General features: G+C 43.5%; 1 long non-coding RNA gene across 1 annotated transcript in view; it reads left to right on the top strand.

Annotated features, from left to right (window-relative positions):
• LOC141584473 (uncharacterized) overlaps positions 1-18,032 on the top strand; it is an 83,194-nt gene extending 65,162 nt beyond the window's left edge. Inside the window, exons 3-5 of the long non-coding RNA XR_012517539.1 lie at positions 12,620-12,647; positions 13,843-13,907; positions 16,982-18,032. This is a non-coding gene — a long non-coding RNA (uncharacterized LOC141584473). The remainder of the gene's footprint in view (positions 1-12,619; positions 12,648-13,842; positions 13,908-16,981) is intronic.
• Positions 18,033-27,628: the final 9,596 nt, after the last annotated feature.

The following is a 27,628-nucleotide window of genomic DNA, read 5'->3' as shown; positions in this document are numbered from 1 at the left end:
CTGGTCTGGCCCCTCATCTGCCCTCAGAGCTTCTGCTTCTCATTCTCCATGCTTGTTAGTGGTCACTGTGTGGCCATGCTCTGCCTTGACACAGGGCCTCTTCCCTGGTGTCTGCTGGTTGCCCACCTACTTGTGACCATGAGCTCCTACATGGCCTCCAGCTCACAAAGCAGAAGACATTGCTTCCTAGAAGCATTTCAGACCCAGTCCAGGATAGTTTCATTTAAAAAATGTATTCTCATGGTACCGTATTCCTTTCTCCTAGGGTACTCAATTGACTTGTAAATATACACTCAATCATTTGGCCTTGACTTTAAAGCCTCCCTCCTCCTGGATGGTGAGCAGATTCCATCTAGTTGCTGCCCAGTGTGCTGGCCTATCTTTTAACACAGGGCTGTAGGATACAGGAGATGCTGGTCAAATGGATGGGTGTCTGGTCCATGCCACCTGCTTCATCCCATCCTACCCTATCCATGAGCTCCAGCTAGAAAACGGGGTACACAGGGCTGAGGGGCTGAGCCATCCTGAAGAAGTTATCAGTGTGCTGTTTGCAGGCTTGAGACAAAAGCCTGTATTCACACCTGGTTTCTAAAGAGTTGGGTTGTTTGTTCTCTTTGGAAATTAATTTATCTGCGAGAGTTGCAGAGTCCTATAAACCCTAAGGGACTGTGATTATCTCCTAATTAACTTTGTTGATTAATGGTTAACTGGCATTTGACTGCGTTGTGAAACTTGAGCCCACCCACGCTTGCCTTTGGGTGGTCATATCTGCTTTTAGGAAGATTTCCTTGACTTATTCCCTCCTTTGATCATACATTCTTTTTTGCAGAGCCAAATCTGGGGAAGACATTTCTTCTTCCGTGTGGTCTTGCTCACACGTTTTGTACACAGGAAGTGACAGGCATGAAACCTGCTCCCTGCCCCCTCCTTTCCCAGCCCCAGCCCCACTGGGCTCCTACACAGCCTCCAGCTCACAGAGCAGAAGACATTGCTTCCCAGAAACATTTCAGAGCCAGCCCAGGATAGTTTCATTTAAAAAATATATTCTCATGGTTCTGTACTCCACTAGCTTCCTCCACTAGCTTTCATGCTCCTAACTAGGGTGAATGATCTGTTTATTTGTTTGAAAGTTAGAGGTGTTAAGGAAAATTATCTAACATTTGCAAATAAGGCGAAAAGATGACAATATATTTTCGGTGTCATGCTAATGTAGTGCTTCTCCAAGCATGGGCTGAAACACTAGGGAATCCCAAAACCCTTTGAGGAGATCGGTAAGGTCAAAACTATTTTCTTAATAACAGGAAGACGTTACTTGCCTTTTTCACTATGTCGACATTTGCACACTGGTATAAAACCAACAGTGGGTAAAACTGCTTGTCCCATAGTACAAATCAAGGTAGGGCGGGAAACTTTGCTATTAGTCATTATATACTTCCCCATCACCAACTCTAATTAAAGAAAAAAAAGACAGCCAGTTTCATTGACAAAACCAGTGATGATATTAATGATTTTTTGGAAATAGTATAATGAAGTATTTCAACATTTGGAAGATCTGCACAATTCAGTGGACCGATATTTTCTAAATACTCATTGTGAGACAATCACACATAGGTTAGAGATCCATTTAAAGTGTAAGATAGACGTGCAGATTTTATTCCAACAGAGTACAAAAGTCCACTGGTACGGCTTTAAGTTGCATGTTGCAACTCACCTGTAGAAACCACCACTTGTCCAGTGGTACTTTAGAGAGGTATCAGATAAAACAATCCACAGTTATCCAAAAAGGCTGTTAAAATATCCCTCTTCCCTGCTTTAATAACATGTCGGTGAGAGGCTGGATTTCCTTCACAGACTTCAACCAAAACAGCATATTGTAACAGATTGAATGCAGGAGGAGCTATGAGAATCCAGCTGTCTCCTATTAAACGAGACATTAAACAGATTTACAAAGATGTAGAACATCCCTACTCTTCTCACTAAAACTTTTTTTTTTTTTTGGAAAATGTAGTTAGCTTTCATAAAAGCATTTTGTTTATGGTAAATTATAGTAGGTTTGTTATAGATATTTTAAAACGAATAAAAAGCAATCTAAAATATTTCTAAGTTTTAATTTTTACTATAGCAAATATTGGTAGATGTGACTCACATCCGCAAAGCTCTTTGGGGCTTTAATTCATTTAAAAAGTTATTTAAAAGGGTAAAGAGATACTGAGACCAGAAAGCATGAGAACCACTGTGCTGGAGCATTTTTTTTTTTTTTTTTTAACAAGTCAGCTTAAGGATTATCTTCTCTAGGGATGAAACTTAGTTTGCACAATGATTAGGGCTCAGACATTACCCATTTCTGTAACACTGGTAAGATGCGACAATTTTGCTGTGAGTCTGAAAAGATAACCTTGAAAGTTATGGTTTTATTATCCTATGAGTGTTGTAAGCGAGCAAGTTAGAAGGAATGTGTCACACTCTGAGTTCCAAATTAAGAGTCCTTTATTAATTAGCTGGCCACCGAGAGATGGCTAATGCTCAAAATTCTCTTGGCCCAAGGAAGGGGCCTGATTATCTTTTATACCTTGATCTAGGTAGGGGTGGGGAGTACCTCACTGAAGAGGAATTTTACAGGTGGTTTTCATACAATTACCAAGAAGCAGGGCGATCAGGCTCCTTCGACACGATGATCAAAGGGAGACTTTTTTCTTACAATAGCATCGGGGAGGTGTGCCAAGCAGGATGAGGTTACAGTGGTTACAAGTGTTAAGAACAGTACCTTCAATGCTTCTAAGTGCAGCATGACCCAGTTATGCACCCAAAGGGGCTGTGGTAAGGAGGGGGAAGCCAGGTTGGAGTTTACAGCTAAAATGGGGTCAGTTATGGTAGCTCAGGGTAGGTTATTACATGAGGAATTAATCAGTTTTTTTTTTGTCTAACACAGCAATCTTGTCTCAACATTTCTTTTTTTTCCTTTGAGTGTGAAAGACCACGTTTACATATTCTATCTGGAACCAGATGTGCCTTTCTGCTGGATCCTTCATTAATCAGTTAAATAGAATGTTGACATGTGCTTACTACTGGTGTGAAAATTGTGTTTGTTCAACACATTATGAGAATTTCATTTGGACAAAGGACAAGGGTGGAAATGCTGGTGGAACTTCCTCTCCCGCCTCACTTTCTCAGTATGCACATTGGAAAGAACATCAGCTTGGAGACCCCGTGAGAGCCCAGGTCTGGCCCCTTCCAGCCGTGTGGCCCTCAGCTGTTGTCAAATCTCTGAGATTCAGCCGTCTCCCCATGATTTGGGGATTACAGGGTCAGTTGCCTAGCGTTGTGATGAGGACTTAGTGAATCACATATGTAAAGTGCTCAGCAGAAAACTGCATCTTGTCAAAGCCTCAGAAACCCAGGGGATATTAGTCTGTTAGAGCTGCCATAACAAAGTACCATAGACTGGGTGGCTTAAACAATGAAAATGTATTTTCTCACTGTTCCGGAGGCTGGAGACCCACTATCAGGGTGTCAGCAGTGTTGATTTTTCTCTGAGGGCCATAATGGAAAGACCCATTCTAGGCCTCTCTCCTCGGCTTGCAGATGCCACTTTGTGGCTGCGTCTGCATGGCCTTTTCCCCATGCACACGTGCCCCTGCTGTCTCTTCAGGTGTCCTATGTCCTTTTCTTATAAGGATGCTGGTCAGATTGGATCAGGGCCCATCCTAACAACTTTACCTCTCTAAAGTTCCTATCTTCAAATGCAGTTGCATTTTGAGACACTGGTGATAAGGGCTTCCACATGTGAATTTTGGAGGAACATGATTCAGCCCATGACACCCTGTCACTTACCTATTATAATATGTGTATGTAGCAACCAACCCGAGCACCTCACCCGCTTTTGATTCTAAACAGCATTTCACTCACGGGCTGGGCTTGCTTTTGTGTTGGGGCTCAGCTGCAGGCTGGACAGGCTATCACACCTCAGGTTTCCTGTATTTCCAGGGGTTGGCTGGCTGTTGTCTCATCTAGAATGACCTATGCTAGGATGACTGAAATGACTGGGCTCTCCTCCCCTGTGTCTTCTCTACCAGCAAACTGGCCGGGCCAGGTCCTTCACTGGTCCTACAATTAATTTGTCCACTGGGTTTCCTTTAAGGACTTTGAGAATAGCTTACCAAGGAGAGGACAGCATTGATTCTGGGCCTTTGAGGTCCGCTGCTTAAATGTTCCTTTTAACAACCTCACACTTTTAAATACCTTGTGATGACACAGGGCACACAAGACCAAGTTCAGAGTGCACACATATTTAGAGCCTCTGCTTGCATCACGCCCTGCTACCTCACATTGGCTCAAACTGGTCATACGACCAAGCCCTGAGTCAGAGGAGGACCCTGTAAAGGCAGCCAGCAGAGGGTGGGGCTGTGTGGGGCAGGTGGGGGAAGAACTGGGTCCATTAATGCCATCAGCTACCATAGGCCAGTAGCTCACAGATCTTCTAAGCCCTTCTTAAATCTTTTGAATTCTATTTGCTTCTATCTTATAAAAACGGGGAATGAAATAAGTGTTTATCAAGTTTCAACTCTACACTACACATTTTATTATACAACACCATTTAATTCGAAGTTGTCGAACCCATGGCCTCTGGGCTGCATTTGGCTTAGGATGGCTTTGAATATGGCCCAATCCAAATTTGTAGACTTTCTTAAAACATTGTGAGTTTTTTGTATTTTTTTTTTTTTTTTTTTTTTTTTTTACAGCTCATCGGCTATTGTTGGTATTTTACGTGTGGCCCAAGACAATTCTTTTTCCAGTGTGGCCCAGGAAAGCCAAAAGATTGGACACCATTAATTTAATTCTCTCCTCAGTCCCAGGAAGTAGGCATTATTATCCACCTTTAACAGATGAAAAACTGAGGCTTGGACAAGTTAAATAACTCATCTCAAGTGACTGTGTATTAGTTATGATTCTTTTAGAGGGACAGAACTAATAGGAGATTATATATATATATATATGTATTTATATATATATGACTTTATATAGAAATACAAAGGGGAAAGGGAAGTTTATAAATATATAGAGAGACATACATAAAGGGGAATATATATATATATATATACACATATATAAAGGGAGCATATACATAAATATATATATATATAATATATATATATATATATATAAAGGAGACATATATAAAGGGGAGTTTATATATAAAGAGGGGCATATATATAAAGGGACATATATATAAAGGGACATATATATATATACACAAAAATAACATATATAAAAATAACACATATAAAGGTGAGTTTATATATATATATAATGGGGAGTATATATATAAGTAATATATATATAAAGGGAGGGACATATATATGTAAAGGGACATATATATATATATATATGAGAGTTTATATAAATAAATAAATATATATATATATATAGGGGACATATATCTAAAGGGGAGTTTATTAAGTTTAACTTACATGATCACAAGGTCCCACAATGGGCTGTCTGCAAGCTGAGGAGCAAGGAGAGCCAGTCTGAGTCCCAAAACTGAAGCACCTAGAGTCCGATGTTTGAAGCAGGAAGCATCCAGCACTGGAGAAAGATGTAGGCTGAGACGCTAAGCCCATCTTCCTTCACGTTTTTCTGCCTGATTATATTCACTTGCAGCTGAATAGATTGTAGCCACCAAATTAAGGGTGGATCTGCCTTCCCCAGCCCACTGACTCAAATGTTAATCTCTTTTGGCAACACCCTCACAGACATACCCAAGATCAATACTTTGCATCCTTCAGTCCAATCAAGTTGACACTCAATATTAACCATCACACTCTTCAGATGAATTTCTGAAACCCAGATCTGTGTGACTACAAAGAGCTTTCTCCCTCATCAGTGCTTTCTAAACCTTTTCATCAAAATTACTCTACAGGCAGAGGAGAGTGAATTCATAACCCTAGGGGGTCTGACGGCTACTGCCCAAACTGCCCATCACAGTATGAAAACTCTTCAAAGTTTTAAGTTTTATCTTTAAAATTAATATAAATTTGGCATTTGACTCCATAAGATAGCTTTCAAATAGAAAAACCCCTGCTATTTTTAAGCACAATAGATGCTCCTGGCATACATGCATGTGTATGGGGCATTTCTCAGTACCTCTGGCACACAGCTGCATCCCTTAGGAACTTGCCCAGCTCAGTCTGGGAAGCATGGCGTGGCACCAAGCAGCCTGTCTGGAACAATGAAATTGAATGGCAGGGTTGGCTTGGTTGTTAGTATGCTCCATTGCAAATGGATGTGACAGATTTTTGGCACCACCTGTCACTTTTTTGACATTCCCAGATACTTCACTGGTCCTACAGTTAATTTGTCCACTTGGGTTTCCTTTAAGGACTTCGGGAATAGCCTAGCAAGGAGAGGACAGCATTGACTCTGGGCTTTTGAGCTCTACTGCCTAAACGTTCCTTTAAAATTGACTCATTTTCTTTTAGACTTTTATTACTTATTGACATCAAAGCTGGCTTATGAGTGCTTTAGATGTGAAAGATGTCTATCTCAACATACCATTAGGATATGATATTGTCTGTGCCATCAACAGTTTCCTGTTAACATTAATATTCAAGATTACCTTGTGACCCCAAGGTAGAGCTGGAATTTTACATGGAAAAATTTTATATTTTTGGCCTTCAAGGTAATTGGTAAATGAGTCTCTGATTAGAACCTCGAGCCTCTGATTAGATGGTGGTGAGAGAAGCATGGTCTCCTTAAGTCTTTCAGAAACGGGGTTATTGTTATATCCTGAGACCATGGAATATGTATTAGCATTAGGGGATCCAGCTCCAAAACTGTGGTTTATAGTAGACACCTCTGGTGCCCAACTTGCATCCTTTTATCTCCCTTCTGAGTTCAGCCATTGCCAGATGGACCGTGCAATGCTGGCTCTGGTTCTCTCTGTGCTGATGGTGCCTGGCCTCAAGCATGCATACCTTGATTTGGCTTTCTGTCTTAGGGCTCCTTCAATAGCGGAGTAGTAGGAGAATGCACAGCCAATGTGTGCAGAAGTGCCAGGAAGTTAAAACCTCCCTGGACAGTCCTCTACTACCGGGGACAGCACCGCATGGACAAGTGCTCCTGTGTCTCCTCCTTTGGCAGATAACGCTGGGGGTCATCCTGTGCACTGCTCAGGGGGCCTTTGGGAACATGAGCTTTGGGTGCCTGAAGCAGTGACTTTGGCGATGTCCCCTACTGCTCTGGCTTTTCTTTCCTGCTTCACTTTCCCTAACCTCTGCTTCCTGGGATCACCCCGTGCATCCCCACCTACACCCAGGCCTTTGTCTCAAGCTCTCTTCTCTAGGGAGCGCAGGCTAAGACACTGTCCTCTCTGGCTGGGTTTCTTTGGGAAAGTTGCTTCACTTCTCTGGTCTCACTCAGTTGCTTCACTTGTTTGAGGGCTGTTGATTGCTGAAGTCCCTTCCAGCTCTGGAACTCTATGGTTCTATTTGACTGTTTCTTCTTTCCCAGGGATATCTTTCTTCCCTTTATTCATTCATAAGCCAACCCTTTGACATTCCAGTTGGCTAGTTTTTAAATTTCAGATGAGTTACTCTAATGCCTAGGTGCCAGAGAATGTGGGGAAGCATCGTCCCTCCCTTGGCGACCTTCTCTTCTCGGTGTAGGACACTCTTGCATCCCATTTTTGAAACAAAGGCAGGCATTCTTTTTAATCTGGGCTTTAGAGCCAAGATGCCCACTGTGGGGCTCATAGGTATTTCCTACTGAGAGTTTCTCTGTCTCCTTCTTTTTTTTCTAAAAAAATTCTACCTCTTTTCCATTTGGTTTTGACTAATTGAAGGCTGCCCATGTAGGAAAGGCTAATGGCTGCATGACATAGAGACTCTGCTCTCACTGATAGCACTGGGTGGTTTAGGATGGGAAACGGCTTTGAGTGATGAATGGGCAGCTTTGCATTTCTGTCTCTGTTCCCCCAGCTCCCATTACGTGGAGCAGATCACACAATCATTTGAAGATCCTCAGCTGTAGCTTTCTGATCTGTGTAAATGATGATGGCGAGAAGGAGTGGTGGTAGGGAGAGACTCACTTCATTTTCATCTTTTACTGAACATTTTCTGAGTTATAGGAATCCACCCTAATTCTAGATGCTACCAATTTTTGTATTGGACCACAAATGATGTGTCCAACTTGCAGGAAATGGTGCCATTTATCAAGTACGTGTGCTAGACCATAGGCTAGGCATTTTATCTAAATCCTCAAAACAATCCTGCAAGGAAAGTATTGTTGTCCTTACTTTGACTAGCAGGGAAACTGAGGCACATTTCATCGACTCTAGTACTGTAGTGCTTACTTATACTCAGGAGTTGCTTAATAAATACTTACTGAAGAAATGAATGAATAAATGAGGTTTAGAAGTGAAGAACTTTGCTAGGTGGCCTAGCTGGCTGAGATTTAAATCCATGTCTGGCTGTGTCCTAACCCTGCCTTCGTGTCAGGGCACCTGTTTTGCTTTGTAGAGTATCTACACTGTCCAGTCATTCTCACCACTGCCCTTGTGAGCCAGGAGCCTTTCTGCATTGATACATTGGTTCACATGTCTCAATCAGCTCCCAATGTCTCCTTTCTGTTTATCCAATTGCTTGCTTTCCTTCAAAGTCAGGTGTTGGTCACACACACACACACACACACACACACACACACACACACACAGAGAGAGAGAGAGAGAGAGAGAGAGAAAGAGAGATAGAGAGAGAGACAGAGAGAGAGAGGGAATAGTGGAGATTATACTGCATCTATAATCTGGTAACATTTTCACTTGGCACAGATTTATGTAAACTCTCTGTAAATACCACCCTTTATGGTGATGTGTGTGGGATGGCACTGTAGATCAGGATTTTGGGTTGACTCACAAGTCATTCTATTGGAATGTTGATAAACAGCCAAAGGAGTCAGGGTTCAGAGAGCTGGCTCTAGTCCAATTTCTGACTCATCATTAGAAAGTTAACCTCCTCAAATCTTAATATTTTCATTTGCAAACTGAGGGGATTGGCCCCCTTAATTTCAATTCTCTTAAATGCTAAGTTATTTGATTCTGTGAAATCGAGAGCAGCCAAATGAATAATGATCACAACGTCCATTTATAGAACAAGCTTTGCACTTAACGGGTGCTCACTGCCGTACCATGTTGATCACAGCTTCTGTCGGAGGCAGGCAGGGCCATGCTGACCTCCAGAGCTGTCCCTGACTCACTTCCTCCTCTGGGATGGTTGCTGTTCCTTCTCTGTGCCATCAGACCCTCCATGATGTTCACCAAGGGGTGTGGAAATGGCAGTTCAGCCCTCTCCTCCACTGGGCATGAGCTGCTCCAGAGCAGGTGATTTCTCCTTCAGCTCTGTCCTCGGTGCCTGCCTAGCAGAAAGCCTGTTCCCATCCGAGGGAGGTCCCGACCTCAGAGCCCGGGGCTGGGTACTTCTGTTTCCCAGTCTCTCTTTCTATCACAGAAATATGTTACCAACTTCCCTATCAAATGGGGATTCGGCATTGCTATCCGCTGCTACTTTTAGTCTGCAGGTGCTCCAGCTAATGGTACAAGGAGGTCTAGCACATGTTTTCAAGCGCAAGAATCACAGCTTCCAACAGTGACATCATTCCAATATCCAACACTGGCTGCCAGGTTTGTCTCTCTTGGGACATTCTAATAAACTGTAGTTAGCTGTCCCTAATGAAACATTCCCATACCACAATTGCCTTTTAATTAAACCATCATTGTCTCTAGAGTTTAATGATCCTTATCTCCCTGATAAAAAGAAAAAAGACAACCAGTGTCACTGGGTGTTCTTGGGTTTATGTGGACCTATTAATTTGAAGGGACTTCATTGCTTTGAATAAGAAATGGTGTTCATTAACGTGAATCATCTGGCTACCTATTCCATAGGTATCTTAGGCTTGTTTTCTCATTTTGTGAGCAGTTTAAAGTGGTGATTATGTGCGAAGTCTCCGGAAGCAGACTGCCTGGGTCCAAATCTTGCTTTTGTCACTTAAATATTTATGATATTGGCAAGGTAGTTAACATCTCTGTGTCTCAACTTCCTCAACGATCATATTTCTCTATTTTGCCTCTCTCTGTTTAGAACTTTCTGGTGGCTCCCTGTTGCTTCAAGGTAAAGTTAAAATGCTTACCATGGTACACAAGGCATTTCTGATTTTGCCTCATTTCTAATCACCCCATGAACTGCATAATATTCTCAGGCTGATGGGAGTGCATGTTTTCAGTGATGACTCTGGTTCACTGATAAAGCTGATAAAGTTTTTTTTTTTTTTTTTTTTTTTCTGAGACAGAGTCTCACTCTGTCACCCAGGCTGGAGTGCAGTGGTGTGATCTTGGCTCATTGCATCCCCTGCCTTCTGGGTTTAAGTGATTCTCTTGCCTCAGTTTCTCAAGTAACTGGGATTACAGGTATGCACTACCAGGCCTGGTTAATTTTTTTTTTTTTTTGCATTTTTAATAGAGATGGGGTTTCACCATGTTGGCCAAGGTGGTCTTGAACTCCTGGCCTTAAGTGATCTGCCTACCTCAGCCTCCCAAAGTGCTGGGTTACAGGCGTGAGCCATTGTGCCTGGCCTCATTGATAAAGATCTTGGTGGATGAAGTCCACACCTTATTCTGGGAGCAAAAACAGTACAAAGCTATTATGCACAATTTTATACCAAAAGATATGACTTTTAGGAAAAGTGGGATCATTGTGGAAAGTGGGATCCTCAAATATCTACTTTCAGACATTTGTATAACTTCCTGGATTCTAAATTGATGCACCCCTCATTAACATTAGCCATTTATTAGGTATTTATCACTAGTACATAAAGTGAAATATCTTTCCACCTCTTTCTCTCTCTGTTACAAAGTAGGACCCAGGATGAATGACAATTATGGTTCCTGATATCACAGAATATTTTTCTAGGTGGGAAGACAGACAAAAGCATGTTAGTAAAGAGTAAATTTATCAGTAGACAGTTAAATTAAAATTTTCATATGGTATAAATATTATAAGGAAAATTTAAAAAGGACTGAGAATTATAAAGACAGTAGTCACTAGGCATGTGTGGTTACTGAGCACTTAAAATGTGGCTAGTGTGACCATGTTTCATGGGAACTGAATTTTAAATTTTACTTAATTTTAATTAAATTAAATATTAAATCGCACGTGTGTCTAGTGGCCCCATATTGCCCACTGCCACCCTGGGTAATTTCTAACTTTTGGAATTTGTTAAGACTTGCTTTCCAGCTTACAATATGGCCAATTAAAAAAAATATGTATCCTCAGTTGTTGGGAGCTGTACTTTGTATATTTGCTTCCATAAGGTCAAGTTTGTTCTGTTCTTTTGTAATGTTACTTTTTTTTTTTGAGATGGAGTCTTGCTCTGTCACCCAGTCTGGAGTGCAGTGCAACCTTTGCCTCCCAGGTTCAAGCGAGCGATACTTCTGCCTCAGGTTCCCCGATACAGGCGTGTGCCACCAGGCCTGGCTAATTTTTGTATTTTTAGTAGAGATGGGGGTTTCACCATATTGGCCAGGCTGGTCTTGAACTCTTGACCTCATGATCTTCCCACCTCGGTCTCCCAAAGTCCTGAGATCACAGGTGTGAACCACCTAACCCAGCCCACTTTACTTTTTGAAACAAAATATTGCCTTCTTTGTCAGTTACTGAGAGAGTATGTTTAACATCTGCCATTTTAATTTAAATGTGTTTATTTCTCCTTTTAGTTGTGTAAATATTTGCTTCATATATTTTTGTTACAGGAAAGGGGTCTCTATTCATACCTCAAGAGAGGGTTCTTGGATCTTGTGCAAGAAAGGATTCAGGGCTAGTCCACAAAGTGAAAGCAAGTTTATTAAGAAAGCAAAGGAAGAAAAGAAAGGCTACTCCATAGGCAGAGCAACCCTGAGGGCTGCTGGTTGGCGATTTTTATGATTATTTCTTGATTATATGCTAAACAAGGGGCAGATTATTCATGAGTTTTCTGGGAAAGGGGTGGGCAATTCCCCAGAAGTGAGGGTTCCTCCCCTTTTTAGACCATATAGGGTAACTTTCTGACATTGTAAACTGTCATGGTGCTGGTGGGAGCATCTTTTAGAATGCTAATACGTCATAACCGGCGTATAATGAGCAATGCGGATGATCAGAGATCACTTTCATTGCCATCTTGGTTTTGGTGGGTTTTGGCCATCTTCTTTACTGCAAGCTGTGTTGTCAGCAAGGTCTTTGAGACTTGTATCTTGTGTCAGCCTCCTATCTCATCCTGTGACGTAGAGTGCCTAACCTTCTGGGAATGCAGTCCAGTAGGTCTCAGCCTCATTCTACCCAGCCCCTATTCCAGATGGAGTCACTCTTGTTCAAATGTCTCTGACATTTTGAGGCCATGTTATTAGGCATATCCAAATTGTGAATTGTTATTATTCCTGGCAGATTGATCCTTTTTTCACTAAGAAGTGATTCTCTTTACTTCTAGTAATGCTTTTTGCCATTAATTCTATTTTGCTATTATTAATATAGCTGTACTGGTTATCTTTAGTTAGTGTTTGCATAGATAGATAACCTTTTCCATTCTTTTTTTTTTGATACAGGTGCAGGACGTCCGGATTTGTTACACAGGTATGCATGTGCCATGGTGGTTTGCTGTACCCATCAACCCATCATCTACATTAGGTATAAATGTGGTTTTCTTTTCTTTTGTTATTCTTTTTGAGACCGAGTCTTGCTCTGTCGCCTAGGCTGGATTGCAGTTGTGTGATCTCAGTTGACTGCAACCTCTGCCTTCTGGGTTCAAGAGATTCTCCTGCCTCAGCCTCCTGAGTAGCTGGGATTACAGGCGCGTGCCACCATGTCTGGCTAATTTTTGTAGTTTTAGTAGAGATGAGGGTTCACCATGTTGGTCAGGCTGATCTCGAACTCCTGACCTCGTGATCTGCCCACCTCAGTCTCCAAAAGTGCTGAGATTACAGGCGTGAGCCACCGCACCTGGCTTTAATTGCATTTCCGGGTCCTCAGTAATGTGAAGTCAGACTGCTATCCACAACAAAGTTGATTATGTCTAAAACACTCAATCCTGAGGGGCAGCCCTTTGTTCTACCGCCTATCCCAAACTGAAAAGTGGTTTACTTGTATTTTCTCCCTTGGAAGACACCAGGTTATAATTTTGTTTCCCTAGTTCCACAGCACTTTGAAAAGTACAGCTCAGTCTTTTAGCTACCTCATCTTAAAAAAGAATTCTCCATAGCAAGAGCAATCTTGAGTGCTGGTCTCAGCTCTTATGGTTCCAATGCTTTACTGGTTCTCAATGGAATAACCCTCACTATCTTGTTAGTGGATTTATGCTTTCAAGGAGATTGTTTTTTCCCTTTGTCTTTTGGCTAGCTTTTTAAATGGTCTTTATTGGGAAGATTAGTCTTACCTGGTTCACCCTTGCTGAAGATAGAAACTTAACTGTGTGTCTTCAAGCAAATTACTAAATCTTTCTGAGCCTAGTTTTCTCCAAGCTTTAGTTTTCCATTAGTATTATTACTTTTTAAAACTATTGTTTTGGGCGACAGTTCTCACTGATGCAGCTCTCTAGCATCTGCTCTTAGATCTCTGTTGTAGTATGTTCCCAGAAAGAAATTAACGTTTTCTTTTTGAATGGCAACTTCCGCACTAGCAACAAGTCACGGGCCAAGACTAATGAGATGCTCCACTGAGGATTTTATTCTTGTTTTATTTTTGTGTTTGTTTTATCCTTGTGATTTTATGGAATTAATAATGTGGATGAACATGCTTTTATTTTTTTTTCTTCTCCGTCATGCTGCCAAAGACCTGATCATGGAATTTTGTACAACGAATGTATGTGGGAGATGACACCATTGCTCAGCTATTGAGGTAAGAATTGTTAGTAAATTACATTTGGCTGCTCCATAGACGAAATGGAAGCAACAATATGAGTAGATACCTATTTATATAATTTAATGGACATTTGGATTAAAGCATGATACATTTGCACAAGTTGAAAGGTTAAATATGATATACAGGTTTGATACGATAAGGCAGGTCAAGCTTGTAAATAATTTTCTTCAAACTTGATGATAAAAAAATCACAGCTGTCTTTTTACTTTCCATGTATTAAAAAAACTAGAATAAGATATGGCTATATATAGTATTTGTCGAGCACTGACCAAGTGAGAGAAACTCTTCAAAAAGCTTCAGAAGTGTCGGCTCACATTATGCCGTATTAAGCCCACCTTTCAGAGGAGGAAATTGAGGCACAGCGAGGCTGCCTGCATTTGTGTGGTTAGTGCGTATCTGAGTCAGGAGCCAAAGGTGGGCATTGAGTCTCTCATAGTGTTCATTTCTTTCTGACCCACACTGTAATTCTGTGAGCCCAGGGACTAACTCTCCATGACTTTGTGCCTACCGTGGGGTTACTGGAGTAACATAAATATAAGATATCTAAAGTCATGTCTGTTCCGCTTTATGTACAGCTTGGCCCATCTAAAGTCATGTCTGTTCCGCTTTATGTACAGCAGGGTGGGTGAGTCTGGGTCCCTGAGGCTATGTGTATACCCACAAACCATCCTATGTTTCCGAGGGCACAGGGGCTATGCACGCCCCGCAGCTCCCTTTCTTAATGTCTGACCCTTGACTGTAAACCCCAACACTAGGTTTGGGAAGGAGGCAGCCCCTCGAGTCCCTGGCTGGACTAGCGGGTCTGTAATGGGAAGTGGTGAGAAGTACCTTAGGGCAGCAGGAAGCTTGGGGAAGGGCTGATCTAGTAGCTGGCCTGGGCTCTGGCAAACTGAATGGCTTTGGAATACAGGAAGCTGGATTTCAGATCCTGCATAGACTACTCAGTCACCGGAGATGGGGCTCTGTGAGCATTATTCATTTTTCTCTGTCTCAGGGTCAGTGTTTCTCAGATGGAGATGAAACATCCTTAATCTGGTTGTTGTGAGACTGAATGATTGGAAACGCTCTTAGATTTTTCCTGGCCTATTTTAGAGGCTCGGTACACACTAACTGTAATAGATCCAGGTTTGGATTTCCCTGCTCAGGGTGGTTCTCTTCTGTAGCTTTGCTCTATTCCAATGTGGGTCAGGGACCAGGACCACATATGCTACTCCAGGTGCAAGTAAGCTACGGTTTTATGGGAGGGAGGGATAATGACTCCTCTCTGGTTTCCAGGCTGCCATTCCTGACATGGCCAGCAGTTTGTTGGTGTTTTTGGCAGCTGTAGCACATTGGTCTCACATTTTCTGGGCACAGTCTATAAAGACATGCCTCTTCTCAATCTGAGTGGAAATTGACAGCAAAGAGCTCATTGCTTCCGAAGCACTGTTTGAATTACTGCTCCCCAAGTGCAGCTTCCCTCAATAGTTATTGAAGCTCTCCTGGAGCCCTTTCACATTCTCCCTCAGCATGGAGGGTATCTGCCATTGGGCACCATTGGGTTTCACTACCTGGAAGTGCTTGGTGGCAGCTGTTGGCTTGGTTTCATTGGGCTTTCCCACTTCTAGAGGTTTGTTGGCAGTGGTAAATACTCTTGCTTCCAGAATGAGTTCCAAAAAATTTCCCATTTATTATTTCAGCTCAAGTCTCTAATCTGGTTGTTTAGTATGGAAGGAGAATTTTCCCCAATCCTAATGTGTTTTTTTCTTTTAAGTACTGTTGGGAAGACGGATGGTGCAGGGCAGAAAGACCATGGTCTTTAGAGTAGAAATGGGATCTGAATCCCCAGTGTGGGACTCGGAGCATGTTATTTGGCCTTGCTAAGCCTCAGCTTCTTCATCTGTAAAATGGGCTAATAATATCTGCATCATAGGGATGTTAGATGAATAAATGAGATATCCTAAGCTTAATTAATTCTAATATACTTATTTATCTGTTGAAGGGTTAGTCAAGCTTTTTTTTTTTAGAGATAGGGTCTTGCTCTGTCACTCGGGTTGGAGTGCAGTGGTGCTATCATAGCTCACTGCAGCCTTCAACTCCTGGCTTCAAGCAATCCTCCCATCTCAGCCTCCCAGGTAGTTGGGAATTCAGGCATGTGCCAGCACCCCTGGCTTTTTTTTTTTTTTTTTTTTTAAATTTCTCTGTGGGCCGGGCACAGTGACTCACACCTGTAATCCCAGCACTTTGGGAGGCTGAGGTGGGGGGATCACGAGGTCAGGAGATCGGGACCATCCTTGCCAACATGGTGAAAGCCTGTCTCTACTGAAAAATACAAAAATTAGCTGGGTGTGGTGATGCATGCCTGTAGTCCCAGCTACTTGGGAGGCTGAGGCAGGAGAAAGGCTTGAACCTGAGAGGCGGAGGTTGCAGTGAGCTGAGATCGCGCCACTGCACTCCAGCATGGCTCCTGGAAACAGAGCGAGACTCTGTCTCAAAAAAAAAAAAAAAAAAAAAAGAAAAAATTTCTTTGTAGAGACGTGGTCTTACAGGCTGGTCTCAAACTCCTGGGCTCAAGTTATCTTCCTTCCTTGGCTTCCCAAAGTGCTGGGATTACAAGGGTGAGCCACTGCTTTTGGCCTGCAACGCATTTGAAAGAGCTAAATAAATAAAATTTAAAAGACTTCTTTTTTTTTCTTTCAGACAGGGTCTTGCTTTCTCAGAGACTTATAAAACATCAGGTTATCATTTCTTCATGTCAGGAAGACAGCTCCCTGCCTCCTGCTCCCCAGTGAGTTATACTGGGTGGGTTTATACCACATAACTTTCAGCCACATGGACCCTAGAGCCAGGGTGCCCACTTTAAATCCTGCCTCCACTGTTTGCTGATTGTGGAATTCTGAGCAAGTTGCTCAACCTCTCTGCGGCTAAGTTTCCTCACTTACATAATGATGGTAGCAATAGTAGCCACTTAGTATTGTTGTTGCGAGGATTAAATATATTAATACATTCAAATTCTGCTAACAGTTTTTGGCAACAGTTTGTTAATTGGCTTTCTTCTTTCACCCCTACAGTTTCTCCTCAAAATAGAAGACAGCAGGGTGTGGTGGCATACGCCTGTAATCCTGGCACTTTGAGAGGCTATGGCGGGAGGACCACTTGAAGCCAGGAGTTCAAGACCAGCCTACGTAAACCAGTGAGACCCTGTTTCTACAGAAAAAAAAAGAAGTTAGCCAGGTATAGCGGTGTGTGCGTGTAGTCCCAGCTCTTCAGGAGGCCAAGGAGAGAGGATTGCTTGAGCTCAGGAATTTGAGGCTGCAGTGAGTCGTGATTGCATTACTGCATTCCAGCCTGGGCAACAAAGCAAGACCCTGTCTAAAAGAAAGAAAGAACTAGAAGACAGAGGGGTCTCTGCCCGAAACTCCCAAGTCAGTTCAGTCCAGCCCAGGCCCACGCTCCTTCCCTCCCAATTCCACTTACCTCTGCTCTCGGCAGGACAACACAAGCACCCAATTTTCTAGGTCCTCTCTGGAGACATTTCTCCCCCATGTATCCACCTGGCTCCCCAACTGTGTTGAAATCCGCTCCAACTGCTTTATCAGAGAGGCCCTCCTCAGTCACTGTGTGGAAATCAGCTCTGCCACTTCGTCAGCCTCAACTCTCTACCCCGAGTTCTTTGAAAACAGTGCTTACCAGTGCCCAGCACGTTTTAGATTGACGTGTTACCCGCTTATGACCTGTCTTCTCCTATTACAATGAAAACCATACGAAGGCAGGCATTTATCTGCTTTGTAACTGCTATATCTTCATCACAGAGAATAGTGATTGGCATATGGTGTAAATCCAAAAAGTATTTGTGATTTTAAATACATGAACAAATTATCTGAACCCCACTGATCGGTGGTCTGCTGGTGTCTGAGTGTCGATCATGAGTGAGGCATGTAGCGGGCCCTCAGTCAGCAACCTGGTTTGCGCTGAAGAATGCATACTTAGGCAGTAGGTGATGGGGGTGCTGGGAGCACTGTCATCCTGCCAGGCTCCACGCTTGATGGAGCACAGAAGATCAGGGCAAAAGATGGGAGATGCTAAGAGTACCACTGAGCTTTGGTTTCTTCATCCAATGAATTGGTAAATAATATCTACCATGTGGACTCCTGGATGCTACAGAGCTCCGTGTCTCATAGGCAGTCATTGCTAAGTAAGTGACAGTTACAGCTATTTTGAAATTCTAGATTTTGACCTCTGTTTACAAACTGCGTTAAGATGCTTGCTCCTCCCTGAAAGAGCTGCCTCCCTATGAACTTTGTTTTTGAGGAATTCACCCATATATTCATTTAATTATTTCACAAACATTTAATGAGAAGACACTGGGCACAGAGTATCTCAGGCTGAGGATAATGGTTACTGTTTATCAAGCATCTGCCAAGCACCTTTGCCACCCTCTCTCAGTTATTACGGTACTGCTGAGAGGTAGGTGTTCTAATGCCCCTTGCAGGAAGGGAAGAACAGAGACACAGAGCAGGTGATTTGCCCAGGGTCATGACTAGTAGACAGCGGTACACATCCTATCTTGCACTGTGCCCAGACAGAGCCATGCCCTGGGGTATGTTCCTCCTGACCACCCCTGTCTGCACCTGGCAATGGCCAGGCTCCAAGTACTCCTGACCTTGTGAATGCAGAGGCTTTTCATCATTGAAGGAGATGGAGATGGCCCCAGGAAAGCAGATCCCGCTCATCACAGCTTGATCTTCGTTCATAAACTTACCATGCTTCTCCAAAAGAGGCCTGGAAGACAGAGAACTTGACTTTGCAAAGAGTTTGAGAAAACTGAGCATGACGCTTAACACAAGGCTCCCAGCCCAGCCCGGCCATTAGCCATCTGCACCACGTTCAACCTCCTCTGCAAAGGTGGGTGGGTCCAGGACTTTCTGGTTGCCTCCTGGCAGGTGGTGGGCCGGGCATTTGGCACCAAGCTTTCCCTATAAAGTGTGCTAGGCAGATGCCGGCCATGACGTACGTCAGCTTGAGTTTCAGGAACGGCTCCACGTTCAGTCCCATGGTATCTTGGTGTTTCCAGAAGCAGAGCTGGCCCAGGACCTCCAGGTCCCTGAGGAGGCTGTCTGGAGGTGGGATGTCTAGAGAAGCCTCAGGGCCTGGTGTTCTCCAGCCCTCCTGGGAGCTTACTTGGCTTATGGCACCCTTCCTATTAGGCTGGTGATGGAATGTTGGCTGCAGATGGCGGTGTTTAAGAATAATTAACTGCGTCAGCTCTGGGCGAGGTGCTGGGGGCACGAAGACAGAAGATGTGGTTCCTGCCCTCCAGGCCTCACAGGTTGGAGTCGCCAGATTTCTTTTCAGAGGCACAGACAGCAGCATGTGCTGCTAAGCACCAGATTTACTAAACAGCTTTGGTTCAGTCACCACCAACGACTCTTCCTGGTGAGCAAGCGACACTGCTCCTTTATCTGAAATGGGAAGATGCAGAGGAAAGAGTGCAGGCTACAGTTTCCAGGGAGTCTCAGTCCTGTCTGTGAAGATGTCATGCTCATGCTCCTTCCTCCAGGCACTCTTTGGATTGGACATGGCGGGGCCCAGGCACTGGCATTTGGAAAGCTCCCCAGGTGCTAACACGCCCACCTTTGTGAGCATATTGTGATTGGAATCATGCGGGGGAAATTTTTGAACATCAGAGATATCCTGGGCTCACCCTGTGAGTCACAGCCTTCAGTGGGGTAGAGCTTGAGCACCTGTGATTATTTAAAAACCCTTCTTACAGCTACAGTGGGCAATCATGAATTAGATTTATTTGTTCACCTTAGTTGGGCAAGTTGCCTTTTTGAGGGTCGGTCATCTTCTGTGAAATGGGCTGATTGGGAGTGGGCTACAGCCATTCTGCCAGATCAGTTACAACCTATACTTAGCACATGTTCATGAACCTGGACCTTCAACAAACTGTCATCCTCACTGGAATTTTTAGCTTTTGAGTGGCCAACGGATTCTGGCTGGTTTACACAATGGATGTGATTCACCTGAACATTTTCTTGTTCTATATGTGGAATCTAAATGGCCTGTGACTCTTGTCTTGCTGCTTGTCTAGCCATCCAGAATTGCAGATTTTCTATTTTGGATAAAAGCAAGTTTTGTAAAGGAAATTCACTTTTGCATCAATGTGTTTGGGGTTCTTGATCTCATCTGTTCAATCAAGAAACCCAGGAGAATGATGTTTACTGTGTTAGGCATGGCTCCAGGCTGGAGACCCATCCAACTCTTCAAGGTACCCACAGTCTTTCAGAGAGGAGGCAGATGTATCAGCAATGAGGTTGACGATCTTGTGAGATTTATAGGATGCCTAGATGAAGAACATACAAGAAGCATTCATCCTCTCTACTTTTCTTTCTTTCTTTTTTTACAGCAAGGTTGCAATGCATTTTGAAACAACAAATAAAGTGACTCTTGAGTGCCTCAAAATTGGTTGTTATCTCCTCCCCCACAGTTCTAAAATCAAGACATTTTAATTTATATTCAAGAGAAACCTTAATTGACAGATGTGAACTGCTTTCTTTTCTGAATGGGGCATTCTAGTGTGAGGTGAAGATACGCAATTTTGTGGGTGGGGTCTTGGTGGTGGTGGTAGGGGTCTCTGCTGAGTCCTCTGTGGATTGAGAAGAAAAAAATGGATTTAAGAGATTACTGTGTGTCTGGAAGGGTATTCTGAAGGAAAGTCTTTTGACTAGGCAAACCAGAGGGGCAGAGATGCTTGCTTTTTAGCTGAGTAAATAAATCATTTTACAACGATAACTGAGAGCATTGTTTCAGGCTTGGTCACTGATGTAAAAATGTCTACTTTGTTTGCACCTGGCCCCAAGAACTCCATTCCAGAGTCTTCTTCACTCAGTGTTTTGAAGACAAATATTCGAATAAGAATTATACCCACACCAAGGGATGTTCATTGAAAATGAGCTTTTCAGAATAAACTCTGATATCAAATTTAATTTCTTGGGCCATTTTCTATGAGGTGGAGTTAAATTGTTTCCCATTATTTCCACTTTTATTTCCCTGAATTATTTTTTAATCTAAATCAATTATTTTCATATAGTTTTTGCTTTGGATGTTTAATTTGTTGGCCAGTTTTATTGTGAATAAGAAATTTTACTGCTGATGGCTTCCATCATTGTGAGTTTTCTTTTGTGGTCATTAATTCCACAAAGTCCTATTTTCTGAGTCAAATTTTGCACATATAAATTTTACTGTGTGTGATGGTAGCCACTGCTGATTTCATTTTGAGTTGACTGTTTCCACCAGTATTACTTACTATGGGTTGGATAAAAGACTGATTATATTTATTTCTTCACCAATCTGTCAGAAAATAAGGACAATTCCCTGCACACAATTCCAATTGTGTCCTGCTGTCTAGTCCAGTCTACTGTTGGGCGAATCCACATCTTCGCACCTATTTCAATCACTTTGCAAGCTAGGAATGAATATGCCAACACCGCTCTTAGATCAACAAGAAGATCTGCTGCTGGGGTCAAGACAGCAGATTTCTAAGTGATCTTTGCACATTGCTGAGCTTGCTCTCACTCAGTGACATCACTTGAGACTCACTGGGAGAGAGCCCTGTGTTTCTGGCCCCTCACCACGTCCACTGCTGTGGATTTATTCAGATCTGTAGCCCAGGTGGGGACTCTAGGGGAGTTCTTGGAGCCTTCCCTGTTGAGACTCTTGTCCAACAAAATAACAGGATTTATCTGATGAGATGTCAGGAGGCATAGACAAGTGTACTCACAAACTCCCTTTAGGGAGAACACTGGATTCCTTTGGCAGAATAGACAATGAGAACTCACGCTCAACTTCCAAACATAGTAGTGGAACCAGCAAGCAAAAATATAGAAGAAAAGCTGGCAGGAGATCCAGGGGAGGAACAAGGTGGAAGGAGCAATGAAGCCTGGGAGAGGTGGGCCTTCACCAGCTCCATCACTACATCCCAGATCAAGCTGGCTACACTTGTCCAAGCTGGGGTGGGTTACATTTCCTGCAGAAATCAGTGAAGGGGCCCCATGGAGGTTTTCTCAAGAATTTGTGGAAATTGTAGGCAGGGCTTCTTTCTATAAGCCACAGAATCAGAGACTCAGGCCAAGTTTAATCATTTTTCAGAGGACTGTAATATCTACATTGACATTATAAAAATAAATATGTACACGTATTGGGTATATTTACTATTTATTTCTACTTGCAGATATCTTGAGGACGTTTATAGAAAAATGTGAATATTATTAGATGAAGAAATGAAGCAAGAGAGAAAAATTAAAGGAGGAAGGAAATGTTCATAAGCTTAGCATACAGAAATGCAAAGGAACACAGAGAATTTCAAATTGCGTAGACTGCATATTGGTGTAAAGCTTCCTGTAGCCAAGGCAAACAGCAGACAGTAAGCAGGGGAAACCATTTACGATGTCTCTAAGATACACATTATACCTAAGGGACCAGTGACCTCAACTCTTTTCTGTTTCCTCAGAGTATTTAATGAGGTTAGTTAATTTTGGCAGCAAAGGTGACCATTTAAAACTGAGATATGTATGTTAAACTTAAAAAAAAATATATATATTTTATTGCATCTTAGGTTTTGGGGTGCACTTCTAAACTTTAAATAAAATTCCCAGATGTAGAACTTAAGTTCCTTAAATTCCCAGAAGAAACCTAAGAAATGAACATCTCAGAGAGGAGCCTTCCCTCTCAGATTAATTCACTAAGTGTTTATTCACACCTGCTGGTTACCAGGCCTTGTGCATGTGATAGTGTAGCCTGTGTCGCTGTTTTTCCTGACACAAATACAGGCCGTTAATGATGGTCCAGAGATGTCTTAGTTTATTTTTTGCCCTATTAACTTATTCCATAAACATCTGCCATGTCTGCTATGTGCCTGGTGTTGCTCTGGTTGCTGGAGGTACAGAGGATGAGGGCGCTACTATCCCGAGCTCAGAGTAGGGGGCAGGCGACAGTGAGGAGCGGCCACGCGGGGCTAGAGTGTCTGGGAACTGTGAGCATGCCCCATCCAGATGGGTGACTGTTGGCCATGGGGAGGGCCCCCTGTTGGGAAGACATTGGCTTACCCCACTCAGAGCTTGCTCTTTGGTCCTTCCAGGCTGTTGTGACAAACCCCTATTGACCCGTATAGGAAAGGTGCCAGGTTCAACACGCCAAAGAAGAGATTTAGAGTCAGCACATGAGACATAAGGTTTTACTGGGGGCTTATACACAGGGGAGAGAGTCCAGTGGTGGCCAGCTCTCTTACCCACAGTCCAGTGGTGGCAGCCTCATGGCCTAGCAGCAGCTGGCTAAGCATTCCTGCAACCACCTGCAAATGGCATGCAATTTATATTGCATTTTCATTTAACACTCTCCCCCAACAACCTCCACCTAGTAACGTCCATTTAACCCAAAACTCAGGCCCTCGATCCCTGTATGCCCCATGTTCCATGGGACAGGCTGAGGAGCTCAGAAGTTTATCATAGATAAAGAATGAATCTGCAGATTGCCTACTCCTGGATTTCCTATCTCAGAACACACATTCAAGTGTATCTGCCACACAGGGTCATTCTAATTGTATGCTTAAGTTATGGCTATCAGATGCATTTATTCTATACAGATGCAGCTGTGAGGAGTAGACCCTGACCCTGTGTCATGTCTATGCTTTAAGCTATGCTGGAGGGGTATCCCTGCAGTCTAGATGATTCTAGGCTTTTTCACTCAAACTTGTTTGGCAGATGTAGGCTCAGAGACTCCTACTCGGTGTGATTATAGAAGGAATAAGACTCAACCCAAGAGCTGGACGCAGTGACTCATGCCTGTAATCCCAGCACTTTGGCAGGCTGAGGCAGGTGGATTGCCTGAGGTCAGGAGTTCGAGACCAGCCTGGCTAACATAGTGAAATCCCGTCTCTACTAAAAATACAAAAAAATGGTTGGGCATGCTAGCAGACACCTGTAATCCCAGCTATTAGGGAGGCTGAGGCAGGAGAATGTTTGAACCCAGGAGGCAAACATTGCAGTGAGCCAAGATCACGCCATTGCATTCCAACCTGGGCAACAAGAGCAAAATTCCGTCTCAAAAAAAAAAAAAAAAAAAAAAAAAAGAAAGAAAAAAAAAAAAGACTCAGCCTTAGGTGGCTCATACTTGTAATCCCAGGACTTTGGGAGGCTGCGGTTGAAAGAACACTTGAGTTCAGGAGTTGAAAGAACACTTGAGCTCAGACCAACCTTGGCAACATAATGATACCTTGTCTCTATAAAAAGCAAACAAAATTAGCTAGGCATGGTGGCATGTGCCTGTGGTCCCAGCTACTTGGCAGGCTGAGCTGGGAAGATTGCTTGAGCCTGGGAGGTTGAGGCTGCACAGTGAACTGAGATCACATCACTGCACTCCAGCCTGGGCGACAAAGTGAGACCCTGTCTCAAAAAAAAAAAAAAAAAAAAAAAAAAAAAAAGGACCTAGCCGTGGTGTCTGGCTTCTGAGACAAAGATATTACCAAAATGTGTTCACAGAGGTCCAGTTCAGGTGTGGTCATGCGGGGCGAGGTCCCCACTCTGTTGTCACTTCGCCTCACACCCCACCCACCCCAGCGTTTTGCAAGCCTTGGACACCCATAGCCAAATAACAATCCAAGTTTTCTTCTCTGAAAAAGATTAAATTGAAAGATAAGGACACAACATACAAAGACAATCATCCTTCCTGCTCAAATATACATATCTCTTCTGCTCTCCTTAGGCCTGAGTGATAACTGAGTCCCCCTCTGTCCATCCCTGGAACCGTGATGATGGCAGCCTTATGTCACATTCACTACTTACTCTAGCTATGCCACATTTACAAGTACGTTACATACTTCATGGGATCTCATGATGTTCCAATGAGATAGGTATGATTATTATCTCCATTACAAAGAGGTGAAACTGAGGCACAGGGAGGGGTAGGCTGGGGTTTGTAGTCTGGCTTCAGAGTCAGGACTCTTCACCACAGCATGGTGCTGCCTCTCAAACAGCCAGGGATTGGGAGGTCCCTAGCTGTCAGCTGGTAGAAGAACGAAGCCCTCTGGCTGCATTGGTTTTCGGGGGACTTTAGGTGGCCCAGTTCTGCCAGTGTCTGTCAGGTGCGGTAGTGTTGAAACAGCCTGTTCACCGAGACCACCTAAGGTATGCCTGGGGCCAACATGCAAGTGGTGACATTCCTGTTGGTCGGGTTGGAGATTTTGCAGGAGGGTCTGACAGAAGCACTCGAACTCCTAAGTACACAGTTATGTCTATTTATCAAAATTCATTAAACTGGCTGGGCGAGGTGACTCACAATTGTAATCTCAGCGTTTTGGGAAGCTGAGGTAAGCAGATCACTTGGGGTCAGGAGATTGAGACCAGCCTGACCAGCACGGTGAAACCCCGTCTCTACTAAAAATGCAAAAATTAGCTGGACATGGTGGCCCATGCCTGTAATCTCAGCTACTCAGGAGGCTGAGGCAGGAGAATCACTTGAACCTGGGAGGGGGAGGTTGCAGTGAGCTGAGATCATGCCATTGCACTCCAGCCTGGGCGACAAAGAGAGACTCAGTCTCAAAACAACAACAACCAAAGAACTCATTGAGCTATCTGCTTTAAACAGGTGCATCTTATAACATGCAAATTATAACTCAATGAAGTTGATTTTAAAAGAGGAAGAACCATGCCCCAAACATTAAACATCTGAAGTCCCACACCCCGTGTTGCTCAGGTGCTCTCGGTGCCCCATTAGCCAAAGCTCTCTCTGGCCCACGACCTCCCCTCCTCCTCTGATAATTCACAGTTGGTGTGTGACAGCTGAGGGAGGCTTATGTAGGTGTTTAGTGATGGCCGTGGAGCTGGGAGTCCTTGACCGGCTCTGTTCCGATCTATTTTATTCCCTAAGGCGGCTTCTGCTGCTGCCACAGAACTATCACTGGAGCTGTGGGAGGGAGGCGGCCAGCCAAGCAGACCGAAGGTGGTGGGGCTTTCAGAACCGGAGCTGCAGCTTTATGGGGAGACCCCGCTTTTCTGGGAGAACTCCTCTTGCATCACCGGCCATGTGATACCTGGAAAGATAACACTTGGGACCTTCTCCTCAAGTATTTAGACATTCAGTGCTTATCTGAAGATTTAGCAAAGGCCTGGCACCACTGTTTACCAGCAGCGAAACTGCAGACGTCTGTGTCTCGGTTTTCTTGTCTACAAAATGGGTATAGTGAGGTCTGGCTCATGGAAGGTGCTTGGGGCAGATGACTCTCCAAGATGCTCATATTTCTCCTCTGGTTCCAGGTGCTCTCCTCTGAGATGTGTCTTCAGTGATGCCACCTTCTCTACCTCCTGTCCCCTAAAGACTTATAGCTCTGATGGTCTCAATCACACTATATGATAATGTTGCTTTGATCTGTCACCATGGTTGAATCAAGTGTTTTTGTCAACTGGAGAATAAACTCCCTGCGGGTAACGATAGGTTTTTATTTCACCTCTGTCACACTTCCCCTAGTCCTCATCTCACTGCCTGGCTATATTTTTTCCATAGCACTTAACCACCATTTAGAATTGTTGTTTTCTAACTTATCACCTATCTCTCTTATTAGATTGTAACCTTTTGGTTCTGTTTACTCTCTTACCTCTAGAATCTAGAGTGGTTGGTGTCAGAGACATCACAGGCTCTGCATAAGTGTTTGGGAATGAATGCACACCTTCCTTATTCCTTATGATAGAAGGAATAAGACTCAGCCCTAGGCAGGCACGGTGGCTCATGCTTGTAATCCCAGCACTTTGGGAAGCTGAGGTTCAGCCTCTCCCCACTCGCAGTGCAGATCTGAGTGGACTGTGGCCTCAGCACATACTTTCTAGTCTGTTAGCTGGCTGATTGAAATACACACAGGGCCGCCCCTGTCAACAGATGGTTACAGATGAGATTATGAAGGTCCCCAGGTGTCTGGCATGAATGGGACATGGGGGACATGGCTGACTTTATGGGCTCACTTGTGGTCGCTGATAGAAGTGGTATCAACATGAATGGTTTCAGCTGCAAAAAACAGCACCATCTATCACCAGTGTCTGAAAACCAATTTTTATGAAAGAGAATTTTAATGGAAGTGCCAGGCTTGTGAAATGGAAGGCAAAGATAAAGTCAAGGGGATGCTTTGAGGCCTACAATTACTTTTTATTTGTAATTTTTTTTTTTTAATTTTAGATTTAGGAGGTGAATTCTAAAGGGAGAATTGACAGGTTTTATCCCTCTTTAATTTTCAAATGGGCTACATCTTGCTTCGTCAATAGGATTCTAGGTTCGGCCATCAATTTCCTTTCAAGAAAAACCTCATTGTGTGGGAATAACGTGTGCCCTGATCTATACGACAAGAACAGGATATTGCTGCAAGTTGTTAGCGATCAATATGACCAGTGTCTGATCCTTCCGGTACTGTTCCTGCTCCCTCTGCCAAAAGTGGAATATCCTAGAGTCAATGAGCCTGGCTCTGAAGAATCCCCCTCTTAGGATGTGCAGGACTTCCACCATCTGCTCCTCAATTATGTCAGCTCACAGGCCTCAAACTCCATTGAAACTTGCCTAAACTCACAGAGCCTGTTAGTGGTAAGGCTGGAATCTGCTGCCTGCTGGACTCTGGATCTTAGCAGGTAGCCAGTATCTTACACATAGTCCTGCCTCTTGGAAGGAAGGAACCAGCCAGA

This window comes from Saimiri boliviensis, chromosome 5 (genome assembly GCF_048565385.1).
Source record: "Saimiri boliviensis isolate mSaiBol1 chromosome 5, mSaiBol1.pri, whole genome shotgun sequence".
Classification (NCBI taxonomy): Eukaryota; Metazoa; Chordata; class Mammalia; order Primates; family Cebidae; genus Saimiri; species Saimiri boliviensis.
This window is presented reverse-complemented; position numbering and strand designations above follow the sequence as displayed.